The sequence below is a fragment of the Somniosus microcephalus genome, chromosome 4 (genome assembly GCF_052327205.1).
Source record: "Somniosus microcephalus isolate GS21.2 chromosome 4, FLI_Smic_1.0, whole genome shotgun sequence".
Classification (NCBI taxonomy): domain Eukaryota; kingdom Metazoa; phylum Chordata; class Chondrichthyes; order Squaliformes; family Somniosidae; genus Somniosus; species Somniosus microcephalus.
The window spans coordinates 101578441-101596636 of record NC_140990.1 but is presented as its reverse complement, the minus strand read 5'-3'; the positions used below and the strand labels follow the sequence as shown (position 1 = coordinate 101596636).

Here is an 18196-nt window from a genome sequence, read left to right as displayed (position 1 = left end):
TCCTCCCCTTCTCCTCCCTCCCCCCCTGCTCCCTCCACCCTCCCTCTCCTCCCCCTTTCCCCCCTCCCCTTCTCTCCTCCCCCCTCTCCTCCCTCCCCCCTCCCTCTCCTCCCTCCCCTTCCCCCCTCCTCCCTCCCCTCCCTTCCCCCCTCCCCTTCCCCCCTCTCCTTCCCCCCCTCCTCCCTCCCCTTCCCCCCTCTCCTTCCCCCCTCTCCCCTCTCCTTCCCCCCTCTCTCCTCCCCTTTCCCCACCCCCTCTCCTTTTCCCCCCCCTCCCCCCTCCTTTCTCCCCCCTTCCACTCTCCCCCTTCCCCCCTCCCTCTCCCCCTTCCCTCCCCCCTCCCCCCTGATGCGCTATCAATTACTCAAAAGACTGACGTTAAGCGAGTAACTAACAGGCTTTTATTAACAAGAGAATGAAGGTGTGCCTCGAGTGGTCGACCAGTCCAGAATACAGAGGGACTGTGAAGCAGTCACCTTTATACCTGGACTCGTGGGAGGAGTCAGCCGAGGCATGTACAGACATGTACACAGTGGAATACAAACAGTGGTTTACCACATTCACCCCTTGTTTAAAAATGAGTCCGGCGGGGTGAAGTGTATTAAAAGTTTGTGTATTGGAGTCTCTCTGGAGGTCTTGTCTGCCGCTGTGATCGACGTGGCGACGGCAGGGGTAGTGAAGCTTCCGGCGTCGAGTCCCGCGTAGGCTGGGGCACTGGTGTGTAGTCCTCGTGGGTGTCGAGCGGGTCGCGGGGCCCAGGCGTGCCGTCTGCTGGGGTTGGATATTGGATCGTGGGGGGGGTGGTAGTGGGTAGTGGGTTACTGGGGCCCCCGAGGGTGCCAGGTCTCGTATGGAGACTGTGTCCTCCTGCCCGTCCGGGTACGCAATGTAAGCGTACTGGGGGTTGGCGTGGAGGAGGTCGACCCTCTCAACCAGGGGGTCCGTTTTATGGGTCCTCACATGTCTTCTCAGTAGGACCGGCCCTGGGGACGTCAGCCATGGCGGTAGCGATGTCCCCGATGTGGACTTCCTTGGGAAGACAAACATTTTCTCATGAGGGGTGGCGTTAGTGGCAGTGCAGAGCAGTGACCGAATAGAGTGGAGCGCATCGGGTAGCACATCCTGCCAGCGGGAGGTCGGAAGGCCCCTAGACTTTAAGGCTAGCAGGGCGGCCTTCCAAACTGTTGCATTCTCTCTTTCCACCTGTCCGTTCCCCCGGGGGTTGTAACTGGTGGTCCTGCTTGTGGCAATACCCCTAGCGAGCAGGTACTGGCGGAGTTCGTCGCTCATAAACGATGAGCCCCGGTCGCTATGGATATAGCTGGGGAAACCGAACAGGGTGAAGAGGTCGTTTAGACATTTAATGACCGTGGCACTGGTCATGTCCGGGCAGGGGATGGCGAACGGGAAACGGGAGCACTCATCAATAATGTTGAGGAAGTACACATTATGGTCGGAGGAGGGGAGAGGCCCTTTAAAATCAACGCTCAGGAGCTCGAAGGGGCGAGTGGCTTTTATCAAGTGAGCCCTGTCTGGTCTATAAAAGTGCAGTTTGCACTCAGTGCAGACTTGGCAGTTCCTGGTCATAGTCCTGACCTCCTCAATGGAGTAAGGCAGGTTGCGGGCCTTGATGAAGTGGAAGAACCTGGTGACCCCCGGGTGGCAGAGGTCATTGTGGAGGGCCCGCAGTCTATCGATCTGCGCGCTGGCGCAGGTGCCACGTGATAGAGCATCCGGGGGTTCATTGAGCTTCCCGGGCCGGTACAAGATCTCGTAATTGTAGGTGGAAAGTTTGATTCTCCACCTCAAGATCTTGTCGTTTTTGATTTTGCCCCTCTGCTTGTTGTTAAACATAAAAGCAACTGAACGCTGGTCAGTGAGCAGGGTAAATCGTTTTCCGGCCAGGTAGTGCCTCCAATGACGCACAGCCTCCACAATAGCCTGGGCCTCCTTCTCAACAGCGGAGTGTCTGGTCTCCGGGCCCTGGAGGGTTCGTGAAAAGAAGGCCACAGGTCTCCCCGCCTGATTAAGGGTAGTGGCCAGGGCAAAGTCGGACGCGTCGCTTTCCACCTGGAAGGGGATGGATTCGTCCACTGCGTGCATGGTGGCTTTGGCAATGTCTTCCTTGATACGGTGGAAGGCTAAGCGGGCCTCTGCCGTCAAGGGAAAAGAGGTGGACTTGATCAGTGGACGGGCCTTGTCCGCATAGTAGGGGACCCACTGGGTGTAATAGGAGAAAAACCCTAGGCACCTCTTCAGGGCCTTGAGGCAGTGGGGCAGTGGGAGTTCCATAAGGGGACGCATCCGGTCGGGGTCGGGACCGATGACTCCGTGTTCCACAGCACAGCCAAGGTTGGCGAGGCGGGTTGTGCGGAATGTGCACTTCTCCTTGTTATACGTCAGGTTCAGGAGTTGGGCGGTGCAGAGGAATTTTTCGAGGTTTGCGTCATGGTCCTGCAAGTCATAGCCGCAGATGGTCACATTGTCCAGATATGGGAAAGTGGCCTGCAACGCATTTTGATCGACCATCCGGTCCATCTCCCTTTGGAAGACGGAGACCCCGTTGGTGACGCCAAAGGGAACCCTAAGGAAGTGATAGAGGCGGCCGTTTGCCTCAAAGGCAGTATACTGGCGGTCCTCAGGGCGGATAGGGAGCTGGTGGTACGCTGATTTCAGGTCAATGGTCGAGAAGACGCGGTACTGCGCGATCTGGTTGACCATATCAGCTATGCGGGGGAGTGGGTAAGCGTCCAGCAGGGTGTAGCGATTTATTGTCTGGCTGTAGTCGATGACCAGGCGCTGCTTCTCGCCGGTCTTAACGACCACAACCTGGGCTCGCCAGGGGCTGGTGCTGCCCTCAATAATCCCCTCCTTCAGGAGCCGCTCCACTTCGGTTTTAATGAAAACCCTGTCCCCGGCACTGTATCACCTGCTCTTTGTGGCGATGGGCTTACAGTCGGGGGTGAGGTTAGCAAACAGTGGGGGGTGACTCTGAGTGTGGAGAGGTTGCACCTGGTGCGCGGCGGGCAATTTGGAAGCTGCTGGCTGCGGACTGTGAGTGGGGGGAGGGGTCCACCATACGCCATCGTAACACTTTTAAGGTGGCACTGAAAATCTAACCCCAGTAGGACGGCAGCGCAGAGGTGGGGCAGGACCAGAAGTTTAAAATTATCGTACACAGTCCCGTCTACTAAGAGTGTCACCACGCAGTAGCCGCCAATATCTGCCGACTGGGACTCGGAGGCCATAGAAATCCGCTGGTGCGCAGGCAGGACTGGGAGAGAGCAACGCCGCACCGTGTCGGGTGGATGAAGCTCTCCGTGCTCCCAGAGTCAAAAAAGCAGATTGTTTCGTGACCATTTACCTTAATGTCCATTGTGGACCGGGCCAGTTGCTGCGGTCTCGCTTGGTCCAGCGTAACGGAGGCCAGCGTAGGGGTCGGTGTGTCGTTGCGGGTATCAGATGAGGCGGTGTTGGGGACCAAGATGGCGGCTGGCGTCCAAGATGGCGGCGTCCATGATCCCCATGTGGCTGGAGGCGTCCAAAATGGCTGCTGTTCCGGTGGTTCGCACATGGCTGGGGAGGCCCAAGATGGCGGCCCGCACGGCCCACACGCGGCGCTGCTGGGATTCGGGGTGGCTTTGGCCCTGCAGACGCTGGCGTAGTGTCCCTTCTTCCCGCAGCCCGAGCAGATCGCATTTTTTGCCGGGCAGCGCGCTCTGGGGTGTTTGGCCTGGCCACAGAAGTAGCATTTCTGGCCTTGGGACACTGCTGCGGTAGTTGGGCCGTTGCTGGGATGTGGCTGGGGTGGCACGGCGCTATGAGACGGTCCTACCGTGTCCCAGGCTGTCGTTCCCCGCGGCGTCCACGGTGCAGAGGAGTAGGCATCCATGCCCCGGTAGGCTGCGTCCAATTATAGTGCGAGTTCAGAGGCCTTGTTGAGGTCGAGGTCACTCTGCTCCAAGAGTCGCTGTCGGGTGTAATTGGACCTGTGGCCCGCCACAAAAGCGTCCCGGATAAGTTCCTCTGTGTACACAGCGGCCTTTACATCCTTACAACCACAGGCCCGGCCAAGTACAGACAGTGCCTGAAGGTATTCCTCGGTCGATTCCCCAGGTTGTTGTATACGAATCCCCAGGAGGTGCCTGGCGTACACCTCGTTCACTGGGCGCGTGTACTGGTCCTTGAGGAGCTTGAGAGCAGCGGTGTACGAGGTCGCGTCCTGGATGACCGAGTATGCTCGGTGGTTCACTTTGGAGATCAGGACATCCAGTTTGTCCTCATCCGATTTGACCGTTGCAGCGGGGACGATCAGGAATTTTTGAAAGCACTTAAGCCAGTGAGCAAACTTGGTGGATGCGTCCGCCTCCCGATGGTCTAAGTCCAGGCATGCTGGTGTGAGGATCTTCTCCATTATAAAAAAATCTTGTTAATAAAATTGATGCGCTATCAATTACTCAAAAGACTGAGGTTAAGCGAGTAACTAACAGGCTTTTATTAACAAGAGAATGAAGGTGTGCCTCGAGTGGTCGACCAGTCCAGAATACAGAGGGACTGTGGAGCAGTCACCTTTATACCTGGACTCGTGGGAGGAGTCAGCCGAGGCATGTACAGACATGTACACAGTGGAATACAAACAGTGGTTTACCACACCTCCCCCACCCCTTCCCCCCTCTCCCCTCCCCCCCCCTCCCCCTTCCTTCCCCCTCCCCCCTTCCCCTCCCCCCCTCCCCTTTCCCTCCCCCTCCCTCCCCCCACCCCTCCCCTCTCCCTCCCCCCACCTCTCCCCCCTCCCCCCTTCCCTCTCGCCCTCACCCTCTGCCACCCTCCTCTCCCCCCTCCCCCTCTCTCCTCCCCCCTCTCTCCCCCTCCCCTCCCCCCTCTCTCCCCCCTCCCCCTTTCTCCTCCCCCCTCTCTCCCCCCCTCCCCCTTTCCTCCCCCCCTCTCTCCCCCCTCCCCCTTTCCTCCCCCCCTCTCTCCCCCTCCCCCTTTCCTCCCCCCCTCTCTCCCCCCTCCCCCTTTCCTCCCCCCCCTCTCCCCCTGCCCCTTCCCTCCCCCCTCCCCCTTCCCTCCCCCCCTCCCGCTTCCCTACCCCCCTCTCTCCCCCCTCCCCCTTTCCTCCACCCCTCTCCTCCCCCTTCCCTCCCCCCCTCTCTCCCCCTCCCCCTTTCCTGCCCCCTCTCCTCCCCCCCTCCCCCTTCCCTCTCCCCCTCTCCTCCCCCCCTCCCCCTTCCCTCCCTCTTCCCCTCCCTCTCCCCTTCCCTCCCCCCTCTCCCCTTCCCTCCCCCCTCTCCCCTTCCCTCCCCCTCCTCTCTCTCTCCCCCCTCTCCCCCTTCCCTCCCCCCCTTCCCTCCCCCTCTCCCCCTCCCCTCCCCCCTCTCCCCCTCCTCTCTCTCTCCCCCCTCTCCCCCTTCCCTCCCCCCTCTCCCCCTCCTCTCTCCCCCCTCTCCCCCTTCCCTCCCCCTCCTCTCTCTCTCCCCTTCCCTCCCCCCTCCTCTCCCCCTCTCCTCCCCCCCTCTCCCCCTTCCCTCTCCCCCTTCCCTCCCCTCTCCCCCTCTCCTCCCCCCCTCCCCTCCCTCCCCCTTCCCTCCCTCTCCTCCCCCCTCCTCTCCTCCCCCCTCCTCTCCTCGCCTCTCCTCCCCCCCACTTCCCCCCTCTCCTCCCCCCTCCTCTCCTCCCCCTCCTCTCCTCTCCTCCCCCCCTCTCCTCCCCCCCTCCTCCCCCCCCACCTCTCCTCCCCCCCCTCTCCTCCCCCCCTCTCCTCCCCCCCTCCTCCTCTCCCCCTCCTCTCCTCCCCTCCTCCCTCCCCTTCTCTCCTCCCCCCTCTCCTCCCTCCCCCTCCCCTCCTCTCCTCCCCCCTCTCCCCCTCCCCTCCTCTCCCCTCAGCTGCAGCCGCGGCACCTGTAGTTTCTTATTCGGGGTTTGCGGCCTATACCAAATGTTTATGAAGCCCACCCGCGGGGTGCGTTACCTCCCTGTTCCCTGCCCCCTGCTGATTCGTAATCGGTGCAAAACCGCCTTCCCGATCCGCTTCCAGCTCGCGCACTACTCTGAGCACAGTGACACTGCGCATGTTCTAAATATGGGCGGGCAGTGCGCCTGCGCACTGGGCTCCTGCAGCACATTCTGCCCCGCGGACCATGCTGGCCAACAGCCCCGCCATTGAAAGCCCCAATTAGTGAATGGAGAATGAGTTTCTGTGATCCCATTGAGAGACATTTCATCAATAATTCACACAGAAACCCCCAAGTGCACGGGCACTCGGCCATGGTTCTGTCCTAGATGTGATTAATTACAGAGCCAAACCCCTGCAGTCACATGTGAACTCACTGGAGTCTCAGCAGGTGGGGTGAATTTCTTCCCACACACAGGATATTGAAACAGTCTCTCTCCAGCATCAATGCGCTGATCGTGCATCTCTCCAGTATCAACGTGCTGATCGTGCATCAGCTGCTTTGAACTTTGAAAGCTTTTCTCACAGAGTATTTACAGCAACTGTTCTCAATGTGGACACTCTGGAGTGTCAACAGGTGGGACAACGGAGTGAATCCCTTCCCACACGTGAAGTATCTAAACCGTCTCTCTCTGGTGTGACTGTGCTGGTGTGTCAGTAAATGGGATGGTCGATTGAATCACTTTCCACATACAGAGCAGTGAATGGATTCTCCCCATTGCAAACAAATGAATGTGTCAGTTGGTGAGATGAGTGAGTGAATCTGTTTGACACTCAGCTGGTGAATAACCTCTCCCCGGTGTGACTGTATCCATGAGTTTCCACCACAGACGGGAAACTGAATCCAATCCTACAGTCCCCACATTTCCACCGTTGATTCAGGTGGGTGCACAAGTCTCACAGGCTAGATGATTTATTAAAGGTAGATCCACCCACAGAACACGTGTCCTGTTTCTCCCCGCTGTGATTGGTGTTCTACCCTTTTATATCCAAAGGCTGATGATATTCAGGTCCTGATGAATCGAGTGACTCTGTTGGATCTTGACGTGATGTCTGGTTTGAGTTTCCCCGCTGCAGGTCCTCCCCTTCTAATAGCCTGCAAATGGTGGTTACACAAGTTGTTACTTTAAATACAGGATAGAAATTCAGAACAGACAATTCTAGATTCTACAGAACATTCTGTCTCCTCCGGTCCCTCCGAAGCTGTAAATTCGCCATTCTACACACTCTCCCTCCATCCTTACTGTGTAAAAACAACATTCATTGCACAATCTGGGATTTTGTTTATCCCCTTTGCGCCAAGAAATTCTGAATCTAGCTGGGTGCAATTCCACAGACATTAGTTAACCTCTAGTGCCTCACCATCAGCCGACTCAGTGATTCTCAGCAGGATTTCCACTGTGGTAGGCATCACAGCCGAGTCCAATCCTGAACTCAATTGACATCCATACACATTCCAGTTGAGGTCACTGGATCAGCAGTAAGTGCAGGGACACTGTATGTATAGCTGACGCGTCCCTACGGGGAACAAGCATTCCATTGTACTTGTTACATATGGCAAATAAATCTAATCTGAATCTGAATCTGAATCTGGCTGATTTTTACACTTAGCCCAGTGGTACTGAGGCCAATTATACCCCCAGAACTGCTGCACTGGCTGAGAGCAACTAACAGACCAGATCAAGGATAGAACTTGGTTGCCTTCCCAGTCAGTAGTGGAGAATGTTTTGAAGTGAGGGAGGTGGCGGGGTGGGGGAGAGGGTTAGAAAAGAATATTTTGAAACAAATGTTATTCCATCTTTAAAGGAAAGCTTTGTCACACTGCAAAACTCTGAAATTTTTGAAAATTAACCAAGCAAGTTAAATGGATCGTCAAAAAACAGTGAGACATTGTAGAAAGGCTCAAATCACTGAAATAGACAGCTTTACAATCACTGCACAGAAGGGAGCAACTGTTAATGGGAACTCTCTTAGTGAAGTCTGCTGGCACTCCAAGATAAATGAGACTGTCCCTTTAAATATAAATGTGCAGAGAAAGGGGAGTCCCTGTCCCTTTAAATTTCTGCCCCATTCCACAGGCAGTGGGAGGAAGAACAGCGCGTGGGCCCTTTATAACCTAACCCAGTTGTCCATGCACGGGGACCCGCACTGTGTGGGGGAGAGGCCTTGGGAACCCGCTCTATGTGTGGACTACTTACACTGAGACACCAATTCCAGGGACCATTTACACTGAGTCTATAAACGAGAATCAGAGAGCCTCAGCATGGAGAATGGTCATGGTGGTGAAACTATCTCTAGTGAGAGCGGGACATGCATGAAGATGTGACGGTGGAATCAGATGGTTACTGGTGGGGCCTGGTGATATTTGAAACAATTATCTCAAATAAAGAAATAGTGCAAAGTATGTTAATAACAAGAGATTAAATCAAAGAGAACATCAAAATCAGCAATGACAATTACAAAGATCAGAACATTTCAAAGGCGATCACATGCAGTATGTGTGGAGCAGTATTTACTAAATCGCATCCAAAAAGGGTTAAATGGTATAGAAACTAACAGATTTCAAATCTTATGCAAGTAGTTCTATAAAGGGGTGGTTCAAAGGAAGTTCAGGTGAGTGAGACACTCCACAAGCCATGTACTCAAACGGAACAGGTTTGGGGTTTGATGTGGTACAAGGCAAACTAGGTGAGAAGTGATATAAATTAGAGTAAGAAAAGGCCAAAAAATGGAAGAGTCAGCAACGGGACATGTACTTTTATCATGGAGAAATCAAATAGTCTTACATAATATTTGTTATATACAAAGCTGATTTATTCAATATTTATACAGAATATTAATCTCCAGCCCAGGTATAGGGGTTATTAAGATCAGCAGAAACAAACTATAACTGCCAGAATGAATATGGTTCAGTGCTCAATGCAATCCCAGTAAATCCTGTTCTAGTCACTCATGTGGCCTTTCAATGGCGGAGTATTTACCCAGCATTCCCCGCGTGGCACCCGCCGAGGTTCGGAGCATGCGCAGTGCGTATAACGACAGAGATGATGGGTACGGAGTAGCTCTGCATCAATCGGTGAGAAACGGCCAGACGGAGCAGAGTAATAGACCGGCAAGTGGGCCGGGAGGCTTCATAAACAACTGGTGTAGGCCGCAAGTCCCGCATAATAATCTGAAGGTCCCGCGTTTGCAGCATCGGGGCTTCTCCCGGTCACAGGCCCAGGCTAGCGGCTGCCATCCTGATTCAGTGAGTAGTAAAGCGCATGCGCGGTTATCTCGGACAGGAACAAAGAGTGGGCGGGGCTTCAGTGAGTGTTGCCAACCGGGTCCTAGAGCCCGGTAGCTTAAACAGAAATCTCACCATCTAACATCCCACACAATTGTAACAGCAGAGCCCCGGAGCCGGGCTCCAATTCTACAGTATCCTGTCACTTTAATTCTTTGCTTCACTCCCACTCTGATCTCTCTGTCCTCGGCCTATTACATTGTTCCAATGAAGCTGAACGTAAGCTCAAGGAACAGCACCTCATCTTTCAATTAGGCTCTTGACAGCCTTCTGGACTCAACATAGAGTTCAACAATTTCAGACAATAATCCTGTCCCCATTTTCATGCTGTATGATTTTGCAATTCCCATTTGCAACATTTTATCTTCCCTGCCTCTTAGATAAGCACAGTATGTTCTTTCAATTTCTTCCTCCCCTCATAAAAACCCCCTGTCTCTGCACCAGCTTAATATCTGTTACATCTTCAGCTTCTTCCAGTTCTGTTGAAGGGTCACAGACCTGAAATGTTCACCCTGTTTCTCTCTCCATGGATGCTGCCTGGCCTGCTGAGTATTTCCAACATTTTCTGTTGTTTTGTCCCATTCTACAGCTCCAGGGATGGAATCTCCATTTACAGTCCCAGGGTTGGAATCCCCATGTACAGCTCCAGGGTTTGAATCCCCATGTACAGTCCCAGGGTGGGAATCCCCATGTCCAGTCCCAGGGCTGGAATCCCCATGTACAGTCCCAGGGTTGGAATCCCCATGTCCAGTCCCAGGGTGGGAATCCCCATGTCCAGTCCCAGGGCTGGAATCCCCATGTACAGTCCCAGGGTTGGAATCCCCATGTACAGTCCCAGGGTTGGAATCCCCATGTACAGTTCCAGGGTTTGAATCCCCATGTACAGTTCCAGGGTTTGAATCCCCATGTACAGTCCCAGGGTTGGAATCCCCATGTCCAGTCCCAGGGTGGGAATCCCCATGTCCAGTCCCAGGGCTGGAATCCCCATGTACAGTCCCAGGGTTGGAATCCCCATGTACAGTCCCAGGGTTGGAATCCCCATGTACAGTTCCAGGGTTTGAATCCCCATGTACATTCCCAGGGTTGGAATCCCCATGTACAGTCCCAGGGTTGGAATCCCCATGTACAGTCCCAGTGTTGGAATCCCCATGTACAGTCCCAGGTTTATAATCCCCATGTACAGTCCCAGGTTTATAATCCCCATGTACAGTCCCAGGGTTGGAATCCCCAAGTACAGTCCCAGGTTTAGAATCCCCATGTACAGTTCCAGGGTGGGAATCCCCATGTACAGTCCCAGGGTGGGAATCCCCATGTACAGTCCCAGGGTGGGAATCCCCATGTACAGTCCCAGGGTGGGAATCCCCATGTACAGTCCCAGGGTTGGAATCCCCATGTACAGTCCCAGGGTGGGAATCCCCATATACAGTCCCAGGGTTGGAATCCCCATATACAATCCCAGGGTTGGAATCTCCATGTACAGTCCCAGGGTTGGAATCTCCATCTACAGTCCCAGGGTTAGAATCCCCATGTACAGTCCCAGGGTTGAAATGCCCAGGTACAGTCCCAGGTTTAGAATCCCCATGTACAGACCCCGGGTTGGAATCCGCATGTACAGTCCCAGGGTTGGAATCCGCATGTGCAGTCCCAGGGCTGGAATCGCCATGTACACTCCCAGGGTTGGAATCCCCATGTACAGTCCCAGGGTGGGAATCCCCATGTACAGTCCCAGGGTTACAATCCAAATGTACACTCCCAGGGTTGAAATGCCCAGTTACAGTCCCAGGGATGGAATCACCATCGACAGTCCCAGGGTTCGAATCCCCGTGTCCAGTCCCAGGGTTAGAATCCCCATGTACAGTCCCAGGGTTGCAATCCCCATGTACAGTCCCAGGGATGGAATCTCCATGTACAGTCCCAGGGTTGGAATCCCCATGTACAGTCCCAGGGTCAGAATCCCCATGTACAGTCCCAGTGTTGGAATCCCCATGTGCAGTCCCAGGGTTGGAATCCCCATGTGCAGTCCCAGGGTTGGAATCCCCATGTGCAGACCCAGAGCTGGAATCCCCATGTACAGACCCAGGGCTGGAATCCCCATTTACAGTCCCAGGGTCAGAATCCCCATGTACAGTCCCAGGGTTGGAATCCCCTTGTGCAGTCCCAGGGTTAGAATCCCCATGTGCAGTCCCAGGGCTGGAATCCCCATGTACAGTCCCAGAGCTGGAATCCCCATGTACAGTCCCAGGGCAGGAATCCCCATGTGCAGTCCCAGGGCTGGAATCGCCATGTACAGACCCAGGGCTGGAATCGCCATGTACACTCCCAGGGTTACAATCCAAATGTACACTCCCAGGGTTGAAATGCCCAGTTACAGTCCCAGGGATGGAATCACCATCCACAGTCCCAGGGTTCGAATCCCCGTGTCCAGTCCCAGGGTTAGAATCCCCTTGTGCAGTCCCAGGGTTAGAATCCCCATGTACAGTCCCAGGGTTGGAATCCCCATGTACAGTCCCAGGGTTGGAATCCCCATGTACAGTCCCAGGGTTGGAATCCCCATGTACAGTCCCAGGGTGGGAATCCCCATGTGCAGTCCCAGGGTGGGAATCCCCATGTACAGTCCCAGGGTGGGAATCCCCATGTACAGTCCCAGGGTGGGTATCCCCATCTACAGTCCCAGGGTGGGAATCCCCATGTACAGTCCCAGGGTGGGAATCCCCATGTACAGTCCCAGGGTGGGAGTCCCCATGTACAGTCCCAGGGTGGGAATCCCCATGTACAGTCCCAGGGTGGGAATCCCCATGTACAGTCCCAGGGTTACAATCCAAATGTACACTCCCAGGGTTGAAATGCCCAGTTACAGTCCCAGGGTGGGAATCCCCATGTACAGTCCCAGGGTGGGAATCTCCATGTACGGTCCCAGGTTTAGAATCCGCATGTACAGTCCCAGGTTCAGAATCCCCATGTACAGTCCTAGGGTTAGAATACACGTATGCAGCCCCAGGGCTGGAATCCCCATGTACAGTCCCAGGGCTGGAATCCCCATGTACAGTCCCAGGGCTGGAATCCCCATGTACAGTCCCAGGGCTGGAATCCCCATGTACAGTCCCAGGGCTGGAATCCCCGTGTACAGTCCCAGGGTCGGATTCCCCGTGTACAGTCCCAGGGTCGGAATCCCCGTGTACAGTCCCAGGGTCGGAATCCCCGTGTACAGTCCCAGGGTCGGAATCCCCGTGTACAGTCCCAGGGTCGGAATCCCCGTGTACAGTCCCAGGGTCGGAATCCCCGTGTACAGTCCCAGGGTCGGAATCCCCGTGTACAGTCCGAGGGTCGGAATCCCCATGTACAGTCCCAGGGTCAGAATCCCCATGTACAGTCCCAGGGTTGGAATCCCCATGTACAGTCCCAGGGTTAGAATCCCCTTGTGCAGTCCCAGGGTTAGAATCCCCATGTACAGTCCCAGGGTTGGAATCCCCATGTACAGTCCCAGGGTCAGAATCCCCATGTACAGTCCCAGGGTTGGAATCCCCATGTACAGTCCCAGGGTTAGAATCCCCTTGTGCAGTCCCAGGGTTAGAATCCCCATGTACAGTCCCAGGGTTGGAATCCCCATGTACAGTCCCAGGGTTGGAATCCCCATGTACAGTCCCAGGGTTGGAATCCCCATGTACAGTCCCAGGTTTAGAATCCGCATGTACAGTCCCAGGTTTAGAATCCGCATGTACAGTCCCAGGTTTAGAATCCCCATGTACAGCCCTAGGGTTAGAATACACGTATGCAGCCCCAGGGCTGGAATCCCCATTTACAGCCCCAGGGCTGGAATCCCCAAGTACAGTCCCAGGGCTGGAATCCCCATGTACTGTCCCAGGGTTGGAATCCCCATGTACAGTCCCAGGTTCAGAATCCCCATGTACAGTCCCAGGGTTGGAATCCCCGTGTACATTCCCAGGGTTGGAATCCCCATGTACAATCCCAGGGCTGGAATCCCCATGTACAGTCCCAGGGCTGGAATCCCCATGTACAGTCCCAGGGCTGGAATCCCCATGTACAGTCCCAGGGCTGGAATCCCCATGTACAGTCCCAGGGCTGGAATCCCCATGTACAGTCCCAGGGCTGGAACCCCCATGTACAGTCCCAGGGTTGGAATCCCCATGTAAAGTCCCAGGGTTGGAATCCCCATGTACAGTCCCAGGGTCGGAATCCCCGTGTACAGTCCCAGGGTCGGAATCCCCGTGCACCGTCCCAGTGTTGGAATCCCCATGTGCAGTCCCAGGGTTGGAATCCCCATGTACAGACACAGGGCTGGAATCCCCATGTACAGTCCCAGGGTCAGAATCCCCATGTACAGTCCCAGGGTCTGAATCCCCATGTACAGTCCCAGGGTTGAAATGCCCAGGTACAATCCCAGGGATGGAATCACCATCTACCGTCCCAGGTTTGGAATCCCCGTGTCCAGTCCCAGGGTTAGAATCCCCTTGTGCAGTCCCAGGGCTGGAATCCCCATGTACAGTCCCAGGGCTGGAATCCCCATGTACAGTCCCAGGGCTGGAATCCCCATGTACAGTCCCAGGGCTGGAATCCCCATGTACAGTCCCAGGGCAGGAATCCCCATGTACAGTCCCAGTGTTGGAATCCCCATGTACAGTCCCAGGTTTATAATCCCCATGTACAGTCCCAGGGTTGGAATCCCCATGTACAGTCCCAGGTTTAGAATCCCCATGTGCAGTCCCAGGTTTAGAATCCCCATGTACAGTTCCAGGGTGGGAATCCCCATGTACAGTCCCAGGTTTAGAATCCCCATGTACAGTCCCAGGTTTAGAATCCCCATGTACAGTTCCAGGGTGGGAATCCCCATGTACACTCCCAGGGTGGGAATCCCCATGTACACTCCCAGGGTTGGAATCCCCATGTACAGTCCCAGGGTGGGAATCCCCATGTACAGTCCCAGGGTTACAATCCAAATGTACACTCCCAGGGTTGAAATGCCCAGTTACAGTCCCAGGGATGGAATCACCATCGACAGTCCCAGGGTTCGAATCCCCGTGTCCAGTCCCAGGGTTAGAATCCCCATGTACAGTCCCAGGGTTGCAATCCCCATGTACAGTCCCAGGGTGGGAATCCCCATGTACAGTCCCAGGGCTGGAATCCCCATGTACAGTCCCAGGGCTGGAATCCTCTTGTAATGTCCCAGGGTTGGAATCCCCATGTAAAGTCCTAGGGTTAGAAAACCCATGTACAGTCCCAGGGATGGAATCTCCATGTACAGTCCCAGGGTTGGAATCCCCATGTACAGTCCCAGGGTCAGAATCCCCATGTACAGTCCCAGTGTTGGAATCCCCATGTGCAGTCCCAGGGTTGGAATCCCCATGTGCAGTCCCAGGGTTGGAATCCCCATGTGCAGACCCAGAGCTGGAATCCCCATGTACAGACCCAGGGCTGGAATCCCCATTTACAGTCCCAGGGTCAGAATCCCCATGTACAGTCCCAGGGTTGGAATCCCCTTGTGCAGTCCCAGGGTTAGAATCCCCATGTGCAGTCCCAGGGCTGGAATCCCCATGTACAGTCCCAGAGCTGGAATCCCCATGTACAGTCCCAGGGCAGGAATCCCCATGTACAGTCCCAGTGTTGGAATCCCCATGTACAGTCCCAGGTTTATAATCCCCATGTACAGTCCCAGGGTTGGAATCCCCATGTACAGTCCCAGGTTTAGAATCCCCATGTACAGTTCCAGGGTGGGAATCCCCATGTACAGTCCCAGGGTGGGAATCCCCATGTACAGTCCCAGGGTGGGAATCCCCATGTACAGTCCCAGGGTTGGAATCCCCATGTACAGTCCCAGGGTTGGAATCCCCATGTGCAGTCCCAGGGTTGGTATCCCCATGTGCAGTCCCAGGGTTGGAATCCCCATGTGCAGTCCCAGGGTTGGAATCCCCATGTGCAGTCCCAGGGTTGGAATCCCCATGTACAGTCCCAGTGTTGGAATCCCCATGTACAGTCCCAGGTTTATAATCCCCATGTACAGTCCCAGGTTTATAATCCCCATGTACAATCCCAGGGTTGGAATCCCCAAGTGGAATCCCCAAGCACAGTCCCAGGTTTAGAATCCCCATGTACAGTCCCAGGTTTAGAATCCCCATGTACAGTTCCAGGGTGGGAATCCCCATGTACAGTCCCAGGGTGGGAATCCCCATGTACAGTCCCAGGGTTGGAATCCCCATGCACAGTCCCAGGGTTGGAATCCCCATGCACAGTCCCAGGGTTGGAATCCCCATGTACAGTCCCAGGGTGGGAATCCCCATGTACAGTCCCAGGGTGGGAATCCCCATGTACAGTCCCAGGGTGGGAATCCCCATGTACAGTCCCAGGGTGGGAATCCCCATGTACGGTCCCAGGTTTAGAATCCGCATGTACAGTCCCAGGTTTAGAATCCCCATGTACAGTCCTATGGTTAGAATACACGTATGCAGCCCCAGGGCTGGAATCCCCATGTACAGTCCCAGGGCTGGAATCCCCATGTACAGTCCCAGGGCTGGAATCCCCATGTACAGTCCCAGGGCTGGAATCCCCATGTACTGTCCCAGGGTTGGAATCCCCATGTGAAGTCCTAGGGTTAGAAAACCCATGTACAGTCCCAGGGATGGAATCCCCATGTACAGTCCCAGGGTCGGAATCCCCGTGTACAGTCCCAGGGTCAGAATCCCCGTGTACAGCCCCAGGGTCGGAATCCCCGTGTACAGTCCCAGGGTCGGAATCCCCGTGTACAGTCCCAGGGTCGGAATCCCCGTGTACAGTCCCAGGGTCGGAATCCCCGTGTACAGTCCCAGGGTCGGAATCCCCGTGTACAGCCCCAGGGTCGGAATCCCCGTGTACAGTCCCAGGGTCGGAATCCCCGTGTACAGTCCCAGGGTCGGAATCCCCGTGTACAGTCCCAGGGTCGGAATCCCCGTGTACAGTCCCAGGGTCGGAATCCCCGTGTACAGTCCGAGGGTTGGAATCCCCATGTACAGTCCCAGGGTTGGAAACCCCATGTGCAGTCCCAGGGTATGAATCCCCATGTGCAGACCCAGGGCTGGAATCCCCATGTACAGACCCAGGGCTGGAATCCCCATGTACAGACCCAGGGCTGGCATCCCCATGTACAGACCCAGGGCTGGAATCCCCATGTGCAGTCCCAGGGTTAGAATCCCCATGTACAGTCCCAGGGTGGGAATCCCCATGTACAGTCCCAGGGTGGGAATCCCCATGTACAGTCCCAGGGATGGAATCACCATCTACAGTCCCAGGTTTGGAATCCCTGAGTACAGTCCCAGGGTTAGAATCCCCATGTACAGTCCCAGGTTTGGAATCCCCATGTACAGTCCCAGGGTTGGAATCCCCATGTACAGTCCCAGGGCTGGAATCCCCATGTACAGTCCCAGGGTGGGAATCCCCATGTACAGTCCCAGGGTGGGAATCCCCATGTACGGTCCCAGGTTTAGAATCCGCATGTACAGTCCCAGGTTTAGAATCCGCATGTGCAGTCCCAGGTTTAGAATCCCCATGTACAGCCCTAGGGTTAGAATACACGTATGCAGCCCCAGGGCTGGAATCCCCATGTACAGTCCCAGGGCTGGAATCCCCATGTACTGTCCCAGGGTTGGAATCCCCATGTGAAGTCCTAGGGTTAGAATCCCCATGTACAGTCTCAGGGATGGAATCCCTATGTACAGTCCCAGGTTTGGAATCCCCATGAACAGTCCCAGGGTCAGAATCCCCATGTACAGTCCCAGGGTTGGAATCCCCGTGTACAGTCCCAGGGTTGGAATCCCCATGTACAATCCCAGGGTTGGAATCCCCATGTACAGTCCCAGGGCTGGAATCCCCATGTACAGTCCCAGGGCTGGAATCCCCATGTACAGTCCCAGGGCTGGAATCCCCATGTACAGTCCCAGGGCTGGAATCCCCATGTACAGTCCCAGGGTTGGAATCCCCATGTACAGTCCCAGGGTGGGAATCCGCATGTACAGTCCCAGGGTGGGAATCCCCATGTACAGTCCCAGGGTGGGAATCCCCATGTACGGTCCCAGGTTTAGAATCCGCATGTACAGTCCCAGGTTTAGAATCCGCATGTGCAGTCCCAGATTTAGAATCCCCATGTACAGCCCTCGGGTTAGAATACACGTATGCAGCCCCAGGGCTGGAATCCCCATGTACTGCCCCAGGGTTGGAATCCCCATGTAAAGTCCTAGGGTTAGAAAACCCATGTACAGTCGCAGGGATGGAATCCCCATGTACAGTCCCAGGGTTGGAATCCCCATGTACAGTCCCAGGGTCGGAATCCCCATGTACAGTCCCAGGGTTGGAATCCCCATGTGCAGTCCCAGGGTTGGAATCGCCATCTACAGTCCCAGGGTTGGAATCCCCATGTACAGTCCTAGGGTTGGAATCCCCATATACAGTCCCAGGGTTAGAATCCCCTTGTACAGTCTCAGGGTTGGAATCCCCATGTACAGTCCTAGGGTTGGAATCCCCATATACAGTCCCAGGGTGGGAATCCGCATGTACAGTCCCAGGTTTAGAATCCCCTTGTGCAGTCCTAGGGTTAGAATACATGTATGCAGCCCCAGGGCTGGAATCCCCATGTACAGCCCCAGGGCTGGAATCCCCATGTACAGTCCCAGGGCTGGAATCCCCATGTACAGTCCCAGGGCTGGAATCCCCATGTACAGTCCCCGGGCTGGAATCCCCATGTACAGTCCCCGGGCTGGAATCCCCATGTACAGTCCCAGGTTTGGAATCCCCATGTACAGACCCAGAGCTGGAATCCCCATGTACAGACCCAGGGCTGGAATCCCCATGTACAGTCCCAGGGTCAGAATCCCCATGTACAGTCCCAGGGCTGGAATCCCCATGTACACTCCCAGGGTTGAAATGCCCAGGTACAGTCCCAGGGATGGAATCCCCGTGTCCAGTCCCAGGTTTGG

General features: G+C 55.4%; 2 pseudogenes across 1 annotated transcript in view; one reads left to right on the top strand and one right to left on the bottom strand.

Moving 5' to 3' along the window:
* LOC147119605 (uncharacterized) overlaps positions 1-18196 on the bottom strand; it is a 183995-nt pseudogene that overhangs the window by 52812 nt on the left and 112987 nt on the right.
* LOC147119606 (uncharacterized) overlaps positions 9070-18196 on the top strand; it is an 86430-nt pseudogene continuing 77303 nt past the window's right edge. Inside the window, exon 1 of the transcript XR_015078048.1 lies at positions 9070-9200. The product of XR_015078048.1 is annotated as an uncharacterized LOC147119606 (transcript). The remainder of the gene's footprint in view (positions 9201-18196) is intronic.